This window comes from Hemicordylus capensis, chromosome 3, assembly GCF_027244095.1.
Source record: "Hemicordylus capensis ecotype Gifberg chromosome 3, rHemCap1.1.pri, whole genome shotgun sequence".
Classification (NCBI taxonomy): domain Eukaryota; kingdom Metazoa; phylum Chordata; class Lepidosauria; order Squamata; family Cordylidae; genus Hemicordylus; species Hemicordylus capensis.
Window position 1 is genome coordinate 352,090,359 of NC_069659.1, and position 16,816 is coordinate 352,107,174.

General features: G+C 51.1%; 1 protein-coding gene across 2 annotated transcripts in view; it reads left to right on the forward strand.

Moving 5' to 3' along the window:
* The window catches only part of LOC128352192 (solute carrier family 12 member 9-like), a 145,449-nt gene that overhangs the window by 92,616 nt on the left and 36,017 nt on the right, over nt 1-16,816 (forward strand). The gene's annotated exons all lie outside the window — the stretch shown is intronic.

Genomic DNA, 16,816 nt, shown 5'->3' on the forward strand with positions numbered 1-16,816 from the left:
CAGCCCCACTTCTTCTTCCTAGCTGCCCACCACTCTATCCATCATGAGGTCCCTGCGTTGGGCAGAGGCATTGCGGCATTTGAAGTGGGACATGGATTTTGGCCCCTCCCTCTTGTGATTCAGATGGCAGCAGGCCGTGTCCGTGTCCCACAGAGCTGAATAGCCCTGTTCAGACATGATGTTGTACCTGCTTTCAGATGTCTGTACACATGGAGATGTTTTTTGCATGAAAGACTGCACCTCTGCTCATTTTAAAAGGGAACGTGAGTCCCAGCCCCTGAAATGCAGGATACCGATAGGATGAGAGCTGGTCTTGTGGAAGCAGGCATGAATTGTGCCCTTTGCTAAGCAGGGCCCACCCTGGTTTGCATTTGAATGGGAGACTACATGTGTGAGTGCTTGGATATTCCAGGGGATGGGTCCACTCTGGGAAGAGAATTTGCCTGCTTGATTGCAGAAGGTTCCGAGAAGAGAGGAGAGGAGAGCTGGTCTGGTGGTAGCAAGCATGACTTGTCCCCATAGCTAAGCAGGGTCCGCCCTGGTTGCATCTGAATGGGAGACTTGATGTGTGAGCACTGCAAGATATTCCCTCAGGGGATGAAGTCGCTCTGGGAAGAGCATCTAGGTTCCAAGTTCCCTCCCTGGCTTCTCCAAGATAGGGCTGAGAGAGATTCCTGCCTGCAACCTTGGAGAAGCTGCTGCCAGTCTGTGAAGACAATACTGAGCTAGATAGACCCCTGGTCTGACTCAGTATATGGCAGTTTCCTATGTTCCTAAGTTCCCTCCCTGGCAGCATCTCCAAGATAGGGCTGAGAGAGACTCCTGCCTGCAACCTTGGAGAAGCCGCTGCCAGTCTGGGTAGACAATACTGAGCTAGATGGACCAATGGTCTGACTCGGTATATGGTAGCTTCCTATGTAGTAAATGGCTGTACCTGCATTCAGTGTAACATATGTATAGCTGTAACTAGGTACAGATGTGTGCCTGTGTACAAAATTCACAGCTTGTACAATTCCTGAACATAACACATGATTAAGGCTAATGGGAGCTATCCAAGCCAAGCCATAGGAACATAGGAAGCTGCCATATACTGAGTCATACCCTTGATCTATCTAGCTCATTATTGTCTTCACAGACTGGCAGCGGCTTCTCCAAGGTTGCAGGCAGGAATCTCTCTTGGCTCTATCTTGGAGATGCCAGGGAAGAAACCTGGAGCCTAGATGCTCTTCCCAGAGCGGCTCCATCACCTGAGGGGAATATATACAGTCCTTATCTGTGTAGCCCTGAGCTTAAGATAGGAAGTGGGCTGCTGGCTGGCATCTGCTATTGCCCCATTGATAAAGGGGGTGTTCTGTGCTGGGTGCCAAAATGGGGGGAAAGGTCAGGGCTGGAGGGTGTCCCTACATGACGGAGTTCCGAGGTTTAGCAGGAAAATGCTTAAAAACATGCAGGAAGCCCTCAATTATCATGGGGGTGGGTGGGTAGGTTACATTTTGTGCTACCACTATGAATGCCCAAACCACAATGATTGAGACTTTGTGCATGTGGGAATGATGGGGTTAGGTTCCTCAGTACGTGGAAAAGTACAAAAAATATATATACAAAAGAGTGTGGGGAGGGCGGAAAATAAGAAAGGTGTACAGCACTGTACGTTGGCTACTCCAGCTCTCTACCACTTTCTCCAGTAATGGCCCCCAATAAAATAAAATAAAATAACCCTCCAAATTCCACACAAACATTTCCCGACATGGTTCTTCACTGCCTCCAAGCCAGAGATGCTACCGGAAGCATGGAATGTGCACACATGAACCACGGGTGGCCAGAATTCACCCCCATGGTAATTGAGACTGGGTATATATTGCGGAACCGCAAATAGCTGGAACGGCAAACAGAGAACCCATGGCAACCACGGACCTCTTGCATAGACAGCGTGTGTATCTGTCTATCTATGCCTCTGGATCCCAGTTGCAGGGGAGCAACAGCAAGAGAGAGGGCATGCACAGACCTCTTGCCTGTGGGCTCCCTGGCGGCATCTGGTGAGCCACTGTGCGAAACGGGATGCTGGACTGGATGGGCCTTCTTGGGCCTGATCCAGCAGGGCTGTTCTTATGTTCCATCTATACATTTTTCTTCTAAAACCCTTATCCCCCTCCCCCCACATCACCAGTGTATGTTGACATTGATGGGCAGTATGTGATTCCAGGTCCTTGCCTGCCCAAATTGGGAACCAGGCCAAAAGGCAGCAAGCATCCCGCCCGGGTGGCAGTGGCAGGCACTGCCACTGGTGCGCAGTCTTCGAGCCAGATCCCACCCCTGACCATGGCTCTGCTCTTGGCCCACTGAAGCAGAGACAGGCAACCTTTGGGCACTCCAGTGGCTGTTGAACTACATCCCCCCACTAGCCACAAGTGAACATGAGTTCACTAAGCAGGGTCTGCCCTGGGTTTCATTTGAGTGGGTGACTACATTTGAGCCCAGTCTGAGACAAGATATTCGCCTTGGGGGACAGGGCCGTAGCTCAGTAGTTGAGCATCCGCTTTGCGTGCAGAAGGTCCCAGGTTCTGCAGGCACCTCCAGGTAGGGCTAGGGGGGAAAACTCATGCCTGAAACCTTGGGCGGTGGCGGCGGCAGCTGCCAGCTAGTGCAGACCAGGGGTAGGCAGCCTTAGCTCTCTGGCTGTTGTTGAACTAAAGCCCCCATCACCCCCTGCCACAATAAATGGGGTTGCAGACAGTGCTGAGCTAGATGGACCAATGATCTGACTCATTGGTAGAAGGCAGGTCCCTATAGGAGGGATAGGCTGTCTGGTTTAGGACTGTGGGCATCAATCCTCCTGTCTCATGCTCTCTTCTTACCACAGATCCCCCTCAAAACTGCTAGTTGCTCCTGGAAGTCCTGTTTGCTGAAAACAGCAATGGGGGACGGGGGTGTGTGTTTTTGAATCTCAGCAGGAAAGGGGCATAAAGAGAAGGGTTCAGCGGCCTCCCCCCGCTCTTTGCACCCTGAAATCTGGACCCGGGTTGGACACTCTAGGAGCTTCATTTTCTTTGGAAAGCGATCTGGCCTGTCCTAAGCCTGCTACACTTTAAATTGCATTCCGTGTAACGTGTAGTTTGGCCGACGAAGATGCATCACTTGTGTGCACACGGCTCAAGAGGTACCCTTCTTGACTCTGAAATGGTGAGGAGAGCCTGGTTCTGCTACCTGAGCCTCTGGGACCTCACCATGATTGGATTCACTGTTGACTGCGCCAGACGCATGTTTCCTTCCGTCCCCACCACCACCATCAGCCCATCCCCTTCTCCTCCTGGTCAGCCTCATTGCTGCTCCAAAGATGCAGGTTTCACTGCTGCTGCTTTGATCTTGTGCTAAGAGGGGTTAGATGAACGCAAGCAAATCCAACTGCTGTGGGGGCAGAAAGTACCAAAGCCCGGCCCAGAGAGGGCTCATTAAGTCTTGCCAGGGCCTAGCGCAAGCTGGCCCCCACTTATTGTAGGCTGATGCCTCTGAGCCCCAAATCTGCTTCTGGTTGGAGCTGGGAGGGAAGATAAGTTAACCCCTTTGGCTGGATGCTGTGCTCTGCTGGCTCACGATGAAGCAGGCCAGGAAAAGTGGGTCTTTGAATGCATCCGCTTTGTGCTCTGGGGATTTGAAGACAGTCCTAAGATTCAAATGTATGTGTGTGTGGGTGAAGGCTTTCTTCGCGTCTGTATGTCGCCTGTAGCGTGCTGGGTTTTGTCCTGTTTGAGGAGGCGGGAGGAGAAGGGTAGGAAACGTGTTTCGTGGCGGCTGCAGAAAAACCAAGGACCTCATGGAAGCAGGGCAAGTCCGACAGAAGCTTCAGGAAATCCTCTTCCCCCCTGACTACAAAGGGATATGGGGCAGGATGGAGGAGCCCCCCATTCATGTTGCCAAGGAAGCTGGCAGCCATTATCCCAGCTGGATGCATTAGCGCTGAGAACCAGAGTTGTTGGGGCGGGGGGGGGGAGAGAGAGAGAGAGCGCGCTGCCGCCCGAGATTGTAATTGTAGCCGCTCGGCCCGGCTAATGGCTGTTATGATTAAGTTCTATTATGGAGCTGGCGCACAGGCGGGGGTGGGTGGCGTTTTTTGTTGGGGAGCTCAGCAGGGGGAGGAACTGCCAGCTTTTCAGATGGAGTGACAGAGCCTGCTGGTCCTCTCGGCCACACGGCCCCGCCCTCCCCCCCCCAATCTTAATAGCTGCCCTCATAATAACCCAGGAGTGGCAAGGGAGAACACGTGGCTGGAAAAGGGGTGGGTAGACGAGAAGCTGCCCCTTCCCTCCCTCCCTCCCTCCCTCTCTGCAAAGACGTCCACCTGGGCCCCTCCCGTTCCCTCCACCCTACTTCTCGTAGGCTTCAGCGCAAGCTGGCATGGGAGGCAAAGAGCAACGGTGTCCTGTGGCACCATGAAGATGAATGCATTGATGGGAGGATAAGCTTTCGTGGCCTGTTGCAAACTGTCTCCCCCCACCGCCCCCTGCCTGCCCCCCACCTCCAGCTCCACTCATGTTGAAGCTGAGTGGTTGATACAGAAGGCCTGTCTTAAAATGGGCATCATGGGGCACAGGGGATTTCTTTGAGGAGGGAGGGAGGGCACTTTTCAGAGGGGAAGATGTGGGTTATTAGGTTTAATGGGGGGAATTTGGTAAAATGCGGGGTGGGTGGGACTGAAATGCTTTAGGGGAACCTGCACCCCGATGGGACAATGACAAAGGTGGTTTCCCTGCCATCATTACTGCTGCGCATAACTGACGCTGCATATGTGCTGTGCCCCCTGGAAACTGTTCACAAGTCCATAGCCGGTCTTGAACTGATGACCTGAGGGATGTCAGGCAGGGATTTAGCCTGTGTGCCACCGTCCAGCTCTGGTCAAACAAGAGAAGTACAGGGAAGTTGACTGACTAGACCAGCAGAAAAGCTTTACTGCGCTAGGGCACCGCTAGTCGTCTGGCCTTCTCTGACCCCTATAAGAGCTTCTGGGTCAGGCTGCTCTGAGCAATAAAGGGCTTCCGCAGCTATATGCCCTGCAGTCAGGGAGGACAGCAGAGTCCTCTTAAGCATGAGCTCGGGACTCAGAAAAGCCCTTCCTCAAGGGGAGGGGAACCTTCCCGAGCCCTGAGAGTTCTGAGCTCGGAGAAGTTCTTCGCCCACTGCCAGCCAGTCTTTGCTACCCTTTCCTTACCCGTCTCGGCAATGAAACCCTGCAGAGAAGAAAGGACACTTTCCCCCCTTCTTCCTCCCCCACCCCAACACCCCACAGTGTGCCAGCTGAAAAGTGGCCACAGTGTTTCTGCATGGGGAGGCTTTCCCCTCCCCTCCCCTCCCTCTATTTGCTCTGATGTGCTGCTCTTCAGAGTGCCAGAGCAAAGGTCTCTGGGGTGAGTAGTCTTCCCAAGGGCAACAGCATTGCATTGCAGTAGCCTTGGAGAAGACTTCAGATTCCAAGGGCCATTGTGCCTTGGCTCTAGTACCCTGCAGAGCAGCTGATCAGAGCACCAGGGGGGGGGAGCAGAAAAGCTCCTCGTTCCTGTGTGGGAGCACCTCAGCCGCTTTTGTCCTGGCATACTGTGGGGAGGGAGGCCTTCCTCCGTCAGGCGCTGCTGTGGCTTGCCATGCTTTACTGCTGTTGCCAAGACTAGTAAGGAAAGCATGGGGAATACAGCCACTCTACGCTGGCCAGCAATCCAAGTTCTCCCCCAACCTTTTAAAAATAACTTGAGTCATTTCTGGACTAGTCCAAGCTCTGTAAGGTCTGCCCATTTCTACCTGCAACAGATTGCCTTTGCTTTCTTTAGCTTCAGCCATTGCATCCTTCATCTCCCCCGACTTCCTAGCTTGAGAGAAGCTGGACTGAAAGCGACCTGATCTTTAGGGATGTGTGAACTGGTTCACCATTGAACCGGTCACGGTTTGGGCCGGTTCGGGGGTTGTAAATATGGGGGGGGTTTAACTCACTGCCGGGTCTGGGTCATCCAGCGGCCTCCAGGTGTGTGTGTGCTGCCATGGGGGAGTCCCAGAATGTTCCCCCGCTGCCCCCCCCACCCGGTTTTCTTTGGGCCATTAAGGCCCATTTGGGGGCCTTTCTGCCCTCTCCCGGCCATTTTGAAGGCCACCGTGCATGTCCATTGGCCATTTGTGTGCCTGGGCAACCAGGATTGGGAATCCCTGGCTTGAAAAAGAACTCTGGATTGCAATCTGTCGGAAGTTGAACGTGAGTCAGCCGTGGCTGCAAAAAAAGGTGAATTCTGTTTGAGACGACGTTAATAGAACCTTAAGTTTCCAAGTCACGAGAAGTCATTGTTCCATTTTATTCCACGCCGGTCAGGCTTCATTGGGAATACTGTGTCCAGTTCTGGATGTCAGACTTAAGTAGGATATAGACAAATTGGAACAGATTCATAGGAGGGCAACAAAGATGATGGAGGGTCTGGAGAATGAGCCCACTGAGGACAGCTTGAAGAAACTGACGAGGAGGCTGAGCAGGGACATGATAGCACTTTTTCCATTTCTGAAGGTCTTCCATGCAGAAGAGGACGAAGACTTATGTCCCAGTGCCCCAGCAGGCAGGACAAGATTGAATGGGCTTAAGGTACAGGAGAGTGAAGTTTGGCTGAGCGTTAGAGAAACATAACAGAAAGAGCAATTCAGCTAGTGAACCAATTAGCTTGGGTAGCAGTGGGCTCCCCCTTGCTGGAGGTCTTCAGTAGCTCGGTGATAGAACCTCTACTTTGCATGAAGAAGGTCCAGGGTTCAATCCCTGGCAGCATCTCCAGGTACAACTGGCAGAGGCTGCTGCCTGTCAGAGCAGACAATACTGAGCTAGATGGACTAATGGTCTGACTCTGCATAAAGCAACTTCTTATGTTCCTATGTGAGCCGGAAAGCTGTCTAGCTCAGTGATTTGCAACCAGGGGGCCTCCAGATGTTGCTGAACTACAACTCCCATCATACAGCTTAGGTCCAGGTTACCTTAGAGAGCGCCTTCTCTGGTCTGATCCCCACCGCACGCTAAGATCATCTGAGGAGGTCCGGCTCCAGTTGCCACCAGCTCGTCTGGTGGCGACCCAGAGGCAGGCCTTCTCTGTCGCCGCTCCTGGACTGTGGAATGCGCTCCCTGCAGACATCCGTAATTTGAATTCTTTATTGGAATTTAGGAGAGCCCTAAAGACCTACCTGTTCGGCCTGGCCTTCCAGTGCTCTTAAATTGTTTTAAAGGGTCTTTGATGTTTGTGAACTGCCCTGAGCTATTTTGTAAGGGCGGTCTAATAAATAAATAAATAAATAAATAAATACCCAGTCCCAGTAAATTCAGTTGGGGCTGATGGGAGTTATAGTTCAGCAACATCTTCCTGCTCTGGTTTCGAGGATTGGAGCAGCTTGGAAGGCATCCCAGCTGTCCTGGGGTCCTGCTAAAGAGAGGGCACTTTGCACACGTCCACACTCATCTTTTGCTGCTCAACTGCAGGTGTTGAGAAATATAATCCAAGCTCGAAAGCATCATCTATCCCAGTTCCAGGTCTGACGCTGGCAGATTCAACCACTTGAGTTATGCACTTGTTCATTCTGGCTGTGAAACTGACCTGGCTCGGAGCCTCAATGTAACTGGCAGATGGGCTGTGTTCCTGCTTGTCTTGGGGGACCATTTTATGCGACAGGTCACTTCTAGCATGTGTGTCTATATATTTTGCAGAAGTGCCAGCATTAGGAAGTGGGCCGTCTTCATTGGGGTGTATCTGGGCAATCAAATGTTAATATCTAGCTTTGTGTTTTTTGGGTCCAGAATTAGGAAGGACAGGGAAGGAGGCCATGGCGGTGCAGAGGGGAAGGGTGAGAAACGGTGATGAGTAAACAGCAAGGAAAAGTGCTTCCCCTGCATTTGGAGCAGGCCTTTCCTGGATCCTTCAACACAGCTCCCTCTGCCCCACCGCCAACGCTCACCCTCCTTCCTGATTGGGTTTGGCATCATCTAATTCACAGCAGAGTCAGCCGCCCCGTATATTGGCAACGGGCTGGATAATGAATAGTTTACGACCAGTAGTTCTGTTTTTCAATGAGCTGAAACGTGTCGGATAATAAGTTGTTTATAAGCCGTAAATCTCTGATTCCATAAACCCAAAGCGCATCACTTAATGGTGAATTGCAGGCTCTGGGCCCCTTTGGGCGACAAGTCTCCAGCCAGCCATCTCATTGGGTGTTGGATCGATGGGAAGCGGGAAGCTTTCCTCCCATTGGACGGCGCGCGGATGATAAAAGTCACAAGCCCCGGTCCCGTCGGACCGGGGATTGGAGATGAGTTGTGAGGTCTGTCCCCATTGGTTAGTAGATTGATGATGAGTTGTGGGCTAGCGTCCCATTGGGTAATGAATTACTCGGAGACATATTTGCTCAGGAGAAGTAAATCTGTTTGGTACATTGTTGCCGAGTTGTGATTATATTGTAGCCACGCTCTGTAAATCATGAAGAGGGGCCTTTGATATACTGCACCGAGAACCGCCTGCAGTGGGAAGCAGCCGCAGACGGCACGGAGACTCTGCAGCCGCACTGGCAGGCTGGGCCGACCCAGCGGGTGTCGGATGCATCGGAGTGAGTGGGGTGGCTCACAGCTCCCCTCCCCTCTGCCTTGGCCTGCATCTGCTCCGTTGCAAACCCATCGGGGCTAGCTGTTCCCCAGCTGCACCCCGGCATGCCGGCAAGCCAAGGGACGGCTGTGCTGGTGCGAGAGCGGAGAGGCTTTATGTGATAAACAGAGCTGTTTACACTTTGCTGTAAAAAGAGCAGGGAGAGGCTGATTTGTGCACCAAGACAGGCTGGGTTTTGTGACTGGAGCAAATTGAGTACATCTACATAGAATTTCTATATATTTTGTCTCCTCCGTTCTGCCTCTGCTAGCCACCGGCGGAGCCAGGTGTAGAGTGATGAAGTCTTACTTAGACCCCCTCTGGCTTCCAAGATTTTGCCCGGAACTGCCGGCACAGTAATGTTTTTTAGCTGGAAGGTGTAGAAAACTCACTTCTCAAAAAAAGAGAGCGCTTAAATCTCCAGGATTATGGATGCCATCTTCTGTGTGAGTGTGGAAGCGGGACACGCAGATGGTCCTGAGGGTAGGCGGTCCTGTCCAGCCGGGAGCAGGGAGGTGGTTCCCCGGGGGTGGGGGCAGGGAGTGCAGAGCTCCCTGTGGGGAGAGATGCAGCCACTGATTGAAGATAGTGAGCATGGCAGATTGAGATCCCTGCAAACCTCTCTAGGCCGCAGGATGACAATCTGGAGTCGTCAAGCTCAGGGAGCCTTGAGCATGTGCAGAAGCACTTAGCAGGGGTGATGGGTTGCCACGGCGCACCCAGACGCTGCAGGCCCAGTCACCCCCGAGTCTTATGAAGTAGGCTCTTGTGCGTGGAAGTTCATGCCACTATGCGTTTGTTTCCAGGGAGAGAGAGAGTTCGAGTGTGTGTGTGTGTGTGTGTGTGTGTGTGTGTGTGTGTGTGTGAGAGAGAGAGAGAGAGAGAGAGAGAGAGAGAGAGAGAGAGAGAGAATGTCATCTTGCCCTTGTTGTCCTCTGTAGGGTTGGGAATGCAGGCTGCCAGGTGGTACCCAGGTTCAAGGAAACCCCTTTGAAGGCAGCTGCAGACCAGCATGTGTGGGAGTCTTCAGCACCAAGGACAGCGACTGCATAACTCCAGAGTGCCAGCTGAAGCCGCTGAGTGCTGCTGCTGCTGCTGCAGGGCTGGCTAGTGCTCTCCAAGGCTTCTCAACCTTGGCTCCTCAGATGATGCTGGATGACAACTCCCATCATCCCATGCCATTGTGGCTGTGGATGATGGGAGTTGTCATCCAATTCAAGGTGCTGGTTTTGACCTTTAAAGCCCTTTAACGGTTTGGGCCCGGGATACCTGAGGGACCGCCTGCTCCCAAGGGTTGCTGCCCGCTTGATGAGATCATCTGAGGGGGCTCTGCTCCGGGTGCCGACAATGAGAGAGGCTCGGCTGCCGTGCACCCGGGACAGGGCCTTCTCTGTTGCTGCCCCCAGACTCTGGAATGCTCTTCCGGTGGCTATTCGCTCCTCGGTCTCCATCACAGCTTTTAGAAAGAGTGTAAAATATTGGCTTTTTGCCCATGCTTTTGTTTGATTGTCTCCTCTGCTGCTGCTTTGTATTTTGTATGGTTATTTTATGCATGTATTTTAAAATCTTTTTAGTTAGATCTGTTTTTATTTTTTAGCTTAATATTTTAATTGTGTGGTTTTCATAGTCTTGTTTTAACTTTTCTATGTGAACCGCCTTGGGATTGTTTTAATGTGAAAGGCGGTATGCAAATTAAACAATCTGGGCACTCAAGGTTGGGAAGCTGGAGTTGTCTACAGCAGGGATCCATTAATCCCCAACCAAAGGCCACTGTGGCTGAGGATTATGGGAGTAAGTCCAATAACATCTGGGGACCCAACGTTGAGAATCCCTGGTCTACACCAGCAGGCAGCTGCTCTCTCCAGGGTATCAGAGAGGGGTCCCCCTGCCCAGCCCTGCCTGTATATACTGAGGATGGAACCTGAATGCTAAGCAGGTGCTCTGAGCTACGGCCCTCCACAGGTTGTGATTCTCCACACTGGTGGTGGTCTGATGGATACAGAAAATGTGTGATGCTCTATGGCCGGTGGGGACCAACCTGAGATTTTCAAGCTGCTGTTTGACTAAGAACATAAGAAGAGCCCTGCTGGATCAGGCCCAAGAATGCCCATCTAGTCCAGCATCCTGTTTCCCACAGTGGCCCACCAGATGCCTCTGGGAAGCCCACAGGCAAGAGGTGAGGGCATTCCTTCTCTCCTGCTGTTGCTCCCCTGCAACTGGTACTCAGAGGCATCCTGCCTTGGAGGCTGGAGGTGGCCTTTAGCCCTCCGACTCGGAACTGTTCATAGAACTCTCCTCTTAAATTAACATTTGATTACAACTCCCATCCCCCTAGCCATAATTTTATTGCAGCTAGGGATGATGGGACTTGTAGTCAAACAGCTGGAGAGCTTCAAGTCGGCTGTTGCTGCTCTGTGTTGAAGGACAATCTGGTGTATGTAGTGTAATATCTGCAATAATGTAAGGAGTGTTAAGCAATAGAGGAAAGCACCTTGGCCACATCTTGGACAGGAGCACAAACAGGCACCCCATAACATATTGATAGTATTTCAAATACTGTTCCATTATCTAATGTGCTCTTTTGCAGAGGCTTAGTGTGGGCAGCAGGCTAGAGTGTCATTATTGTGTCTTCTCATTAGCCTTCTTCCTGTAGCCTAACACAGTAAAGCACTTCTGCTGCTGAGGGCAAAAGATAAAATTTAGGAAGTGACATTGAACAGGAGAACCAAGTCAGCGTGGCATAGTAGTTAGAGTGCTGGACTAGGACCAGGGAAACCCGAGTTCAAATCCCCATTCAGTCATGAGACTTGCTGGCTGACTCTGGGCCAGTCACTTCTCTCTCAGCCTAACCTACTTCACAGGGTTGTTGTGAGGAGAAACTTAAGTATGTAGTAAACTGCTCTGAGCTCCTTGGAGGAAAAGCGGGCTATAAATGTAAAAATAAATAAATAATAAAAATAAAGTTGAGAGCACTGTATCTGAACAGTGTGAACTTTCAGCAGTAGTATCCTTAGAGATCTACAGGCACTTGTAACTTGATGGTTCCTGTTTCCAAGAAACATTTGGTCACCTCATGGCACAGCGGGGAAATGAGTTGACTAACAAGCCAGAGGTTGCTGGTTTGAATCCCCGCTGGTATGTTTCCCAGACTACGGGAAATGCCTATATTGGGCAGCAGTGATAAGATGCTGAAAGGCATAATCTCATACTGTGCTGGAGGTGGCAATGGAGAATTGCGTTTTGGGTGTTAATTGCATTTTGGGTGGTATACAAATATGTTAAATAAATAAATAAATAAAATCTCCTCCTGCATTCTACCAAAGACAACCACAGGGCTGTGTGGTCGCCTGGAGTCGACACCAACTCGACAGCACACTTTACCTTTACCCGTAATTAAGTTCATTTGCTACTTCAAGAGGCAGAGTGGACTACTAGCTCAGATAGGTTTTGCTGTTGACAGCTATTAGCCTTGGCAGCTAAATGGAGCCTTCATGTTCAGATGCATTATACCTCTAAAATCCAGGTGTTGCATAACAGCAGGGGGAGGCTTTTTGCCTTTGTGCCCCATTTCTGACATCCTGGGATATCTGACTGACCGACCACAATGGGCCAGGTAGGACCCCAAAGCCCAGGAGTCAGGCATCCCAGTGGAATACACAAAACAAGGTTGCTGAAGAATGCTTTTCGAATGAGGCAAAGTGAGTTAGGAGCTGGCTGATTGACTCCGCCACAGGGGAAAAGCCCATTAATGGCATCAGATACCTTTGCAAAGACTGGGCAAGACAGCTCAAATTGGGAATTGAGCTCTTGATAAGGCATTTAAATAGAGTTAGTGCTGAGAAGAATAGAGGAGTTTGTTCTGTAAATGGTCCAAGAAGCTGTTTAAAAGGCCTGCCTTCTCTCAGTGCCAACTTCTCTGTGTTTTTGTGCTGCAAACTAGCATTGGAAACCTCAGCCTGTCCTGGGGGTAGTTTGCACCCTTCCCATTCAAAATGCAAACTGAAATTGTTCTCATCCCTCACCTTCAGTTACTTATTCAGTTTATATACAGCCCTTCCTAAAGTGGCTCAGGGTGGTTTACATTAAAATAAAAAACACATAATGAAACAATTAAAATTAAAAACAACAACATTTAAACCAGATTAAAATTAAAACTATATATCATTAAAAGCCAGGCAAAAAGCTGGGTCTTTAAGGCTCTTTAACACCTTTGAACTGGCTCCCTGTCTTTGGGTGTATCCTAAGGCTTTGCAGTCGTATCCAACGGACGTGCTCTCTCTTGGGGATTTGTTGTTGTTGTTAAATTTATATACCGCCTTTCATTAAAAACAATCCCAAGGCAGTTTACACAGAATTTAAAAACAAGATTATGAAAATAGCACAATTAAAATATTAAAAGCTAAAAGCTAAAATATAAAACAAATCTGATTAAAGATTTAAAATACAAGCATAAAAACAGTACAAAATACAAAGCAGCAGCAGAGACAATCCTATAAAAGCCTGGGTAAAAAAGCCAAGATTTAGCACGCTTTCTAAAAACTGTGATGGAGACCGAGAAGTGAATAGCCCAGTATTGTGGTAGGAAGCATGAATTGTCCTCTTTGCTAAACAGGATTCACCTTGGTTTGTGTTTGGAGGGGTGTCCACATGTGAACAATGCTGCAAAATATTCCCCAAGGGGGTTGGGCTCATAGGTCCATGGCAGAATGTCTGCTTAGCTTGCAGAAGCTCCAGAGTCCACTCCGTGGAATCTCCAGGAAGGGCTGAGAAATACCCTTTCCGCTGAAACCCTGCAGAGGCACTTACCGTTGCTGTGGACACTACTGTGCTAGATAGACGGATGGTGTATAGCAGCTTCTTGTGCTGCATTTGAGATTAGGTAACCCCTTTGGGGGAGGATCATAACTCAGTGGTAAAGCACCTGCTCTGCATGCGGAAGGTTCCAGATTCGATTCCCGACATCTCTAGGCAGGGTTGGGAAAGACTCCTGCCTGCAACCTTGGAGAGCTGCTGCCAGTCAGTGCTGACAATACTGAGCTACATAGACCAGTAGTCTGGTTCAGTATGGCAGCTTCCTATGTTTCTATATTCCCGATATTGGAGGGAGACTGCCATGACAACGAGGGGGCCTCTTGACAGTTGGGACTTATATCTATGTAAACCGCTTTGGGAACTTTGATTGAAAAGCGGTATATAAATATGCGTTGTGTTCATAGTGTTTACACGTACACATGAAAGTTGTTGATGCAGAGCAAGGAGTGGAAGGGAGTCCACTTTTGAAATCAAGGTCCATTCTGGCCGACTGTAGATGTCTGCGTTTGCATTGCAAAAGGCGTGTGGGGGGGATGTAGAAAGCGCTTTTGGGGGTCGTGTGAAAACAGCCTTGGAGCTGTGCCGGAGAGCACTCCAGTGTCCCCTCTTCTCCGCATTCCTCCCTTCACTGCCCAGGCAGGCTCTCCAAGTGCTGATTTCTAAGTGGATGCTAATTGGTAATTACTCCCGTTTGCAAGGCCTTGTGACTAGCCAGGAGAGAAGGGCGGATCTGGTGCCGTGGTGGTGGTGCTCGAGGAGGAGGAGGGGCGAGGCTGATTCCAGATGCAGGGCACGGCCGTCTGCAAAGGCTGGCTGAGCAGAACAAGATGGCCAAAGCTTTGTTGGAGTCGCAGCTGAGGCGGGATTCGAACCAGGGACTCGCCGGCTCACAACTGAACCGCAGTGCTAGACCTCCCCTGGCGGCAACCCCTTCTGGGTTTGTAGCCGAGGGGAGACCATGGCCCTAAAGGAGGGGCTGTGGCGCAAGGCAGAGCATGCCAAGGCCCCAGCTTCGGTCTCCAGCAAGCCGGGCTTGGGGCGCAGTAGCAGCCCAGGCTGACAAGCTGGAGGGCCGGGAAACGAGCTGCAGCCGCTTCCTACTGGCCCTGCCCCGGCTGCCCTTGAGCTGTGCAGGCTGGGAATTTATCCAGTCGGGGAGGCAACCAGGTCAGTGATCACAGTTGGGGATTTCCCTCCCCTGCCAGGTGGACATAGGAAGCTGCCATATACTGAGTCAGACCCTTGGTCCATCTAGCTCAGTATTGTCTACCCAGACTGGCAGCGGCTTCTCCAAGGTTGCAGGCAGGCATTTCTCTCAGCCCTATCTTGGAGATGCTGCCACAGAGGGAACTTGAAACCTAGATGCTCTTCCCAGAGTGGCTCCATCCCCTGCTGAGGGGAATCTCTTACAGTGCTCACACTTCTAGTCTCCCATTCATATGCAACCAGGGCGGACCCTGCTTAGTTAAGGGGACAAGTCATGCTTGCTACCACAAGACCAGCTCTCCTCTCCGAATGGAGGACGGGTCCACGCAGCTCAATTAGAGCTGGAGCAGGGCCGTGAGAGAACAGCTGCTCGTATCATAGCCCGAGGCCAGAGCTCAGTGGGAGAGCTTCTTTTGGATGCAGAAGGTCCCAGGTTCAATCCCTGGCAGCATCTGCAGGTAGGGCTGGGAAAGACGCCTGCCTCAAACCTTGGAGAGCTGCTGCCAGTCAGTGCAGAGAATACAGAGCTGGACGGACCAAGGGCCTGACTCAGGATAAGGCAGTTTCCTGTGTTCCTACCAAAGCCGCTGCGGCTCATTTTTTGCCCCTGCAGCTCATTCGCACAGGCGGCGGGCGGCTGCTTGGGAGAGACCTCTGCCTGAAACTCTTGTCAGCAGCTGCCAGTCAGAGCAGGCCGTCCTGGGCTGGACAGACCAATGGTCTGACTCTGCATAAAGAAGCTTCATAGGTTCTCATCTTGCAGCTGAAAGCACCAGCCCAGGAATCCAGGGAGCAGAGTTCGGGGACTGTGTGGACTCCAGGAAAACAGGGTACATGCCCTTAAAAAGCAGGTGTTCTCAAACGTGGAGCCCCAGATGCTGTTGGCCTACAACTCCCCTTGGCCGTTGTGACTGGGGATGATGGGAGTTGTAGTCCAACAATACCTGGGGCTCCAAATTTGAGAACCTCTATTACAGAGGATACCTGAGTTTTAGGGAGGCAACCAGGCGTAATTGTGGTGCATTTGGGTTCCTGCTTCCTCCACCCCAGGTATGGCAGATGAGATTCTGCTTTTTCCTCTCTGGCTGACGCCAGTGGAGTTCTCTGAGTTGGGCTCCCTAACCTGTCCGTGCTGTGTTAACCAACTGGCAGCTTTCTCCCTATCAGGCCAATGTGACATCCATACTTACAGATTGCTGTTTAACAGAAAAAAACAACCTCATCTTGCCAGGGGTTGAGCACTTCCAGAGAGGAGTAATTAGCAATAGCAATAGCACTTACATTTATATACCGCTCTATAGCCGGAGCTCTCTAAGCGGTTTACAATGATTTAGCATATTGCTCCCAACATTCTGGGTACTCATTTTACCGACCTCGGAAGGATGGAAGGCTGAGTCAACCTTGAGCCCCTGGTCAGGATCGAACTTGTAACCTTCTGGTTACAGGGCGGCAGTTTTACCACTGCGCCACCTGGACCTTCCCTTCCCCCCACTCTCGCCTCGCACAAGAACATAAGAACAGCCCTGCTGGATCAGCCCCAAGAATGCCCATCTAGTCCAGCATCCTGTTTCGCACAGTAGCCCACCAGATGCCACTGGAAGCCACAGACAGGAGTTGAGGGCGTGCCCTCTCTCCTGCCATTACTCCCCTACAACTGGGACTCAGAGGCATCCTGCCTTTGAGGCTGGAGGTGGCCTATAGTCCTCCGACTAGTAGCCTTTGATAGACCTCTCCTCCATGAAGTCATCCAAACGCCTCTTAAAGCCATCCAGGTTGTTGGCTATCACCACATCCTGTGGCAGAGAGTTCCACAAGTGGATCACGCGTTGTGTGAAAAGAGAGTTCCACAAGTGGATCACGCGTTTCTTGGTCCTGGATTTCCCGGCAATCAATTTCATGGGCTGTGTGAGAGGGAGAAGAATTTCTCTCTCTCTCTACTTCCTCCACAGCATGCATGATTTTATAGACCTCTATCGTGTCTCCCCGCAGTCGTCTTTTTTCTCAACTAAGAAGCCCCAGGCGTTGTAGCCTTGCCTCATAAGCAAGGTGCTCTGGGCCCCTCTTCCGTAAGAGCAATGGGGACTCAGCATGGGAAGCATGCCCTTCCCAGCATGGATAAACGGAGACTCAAGCTTCTCCCCACAGTTATCAGCGGCCAG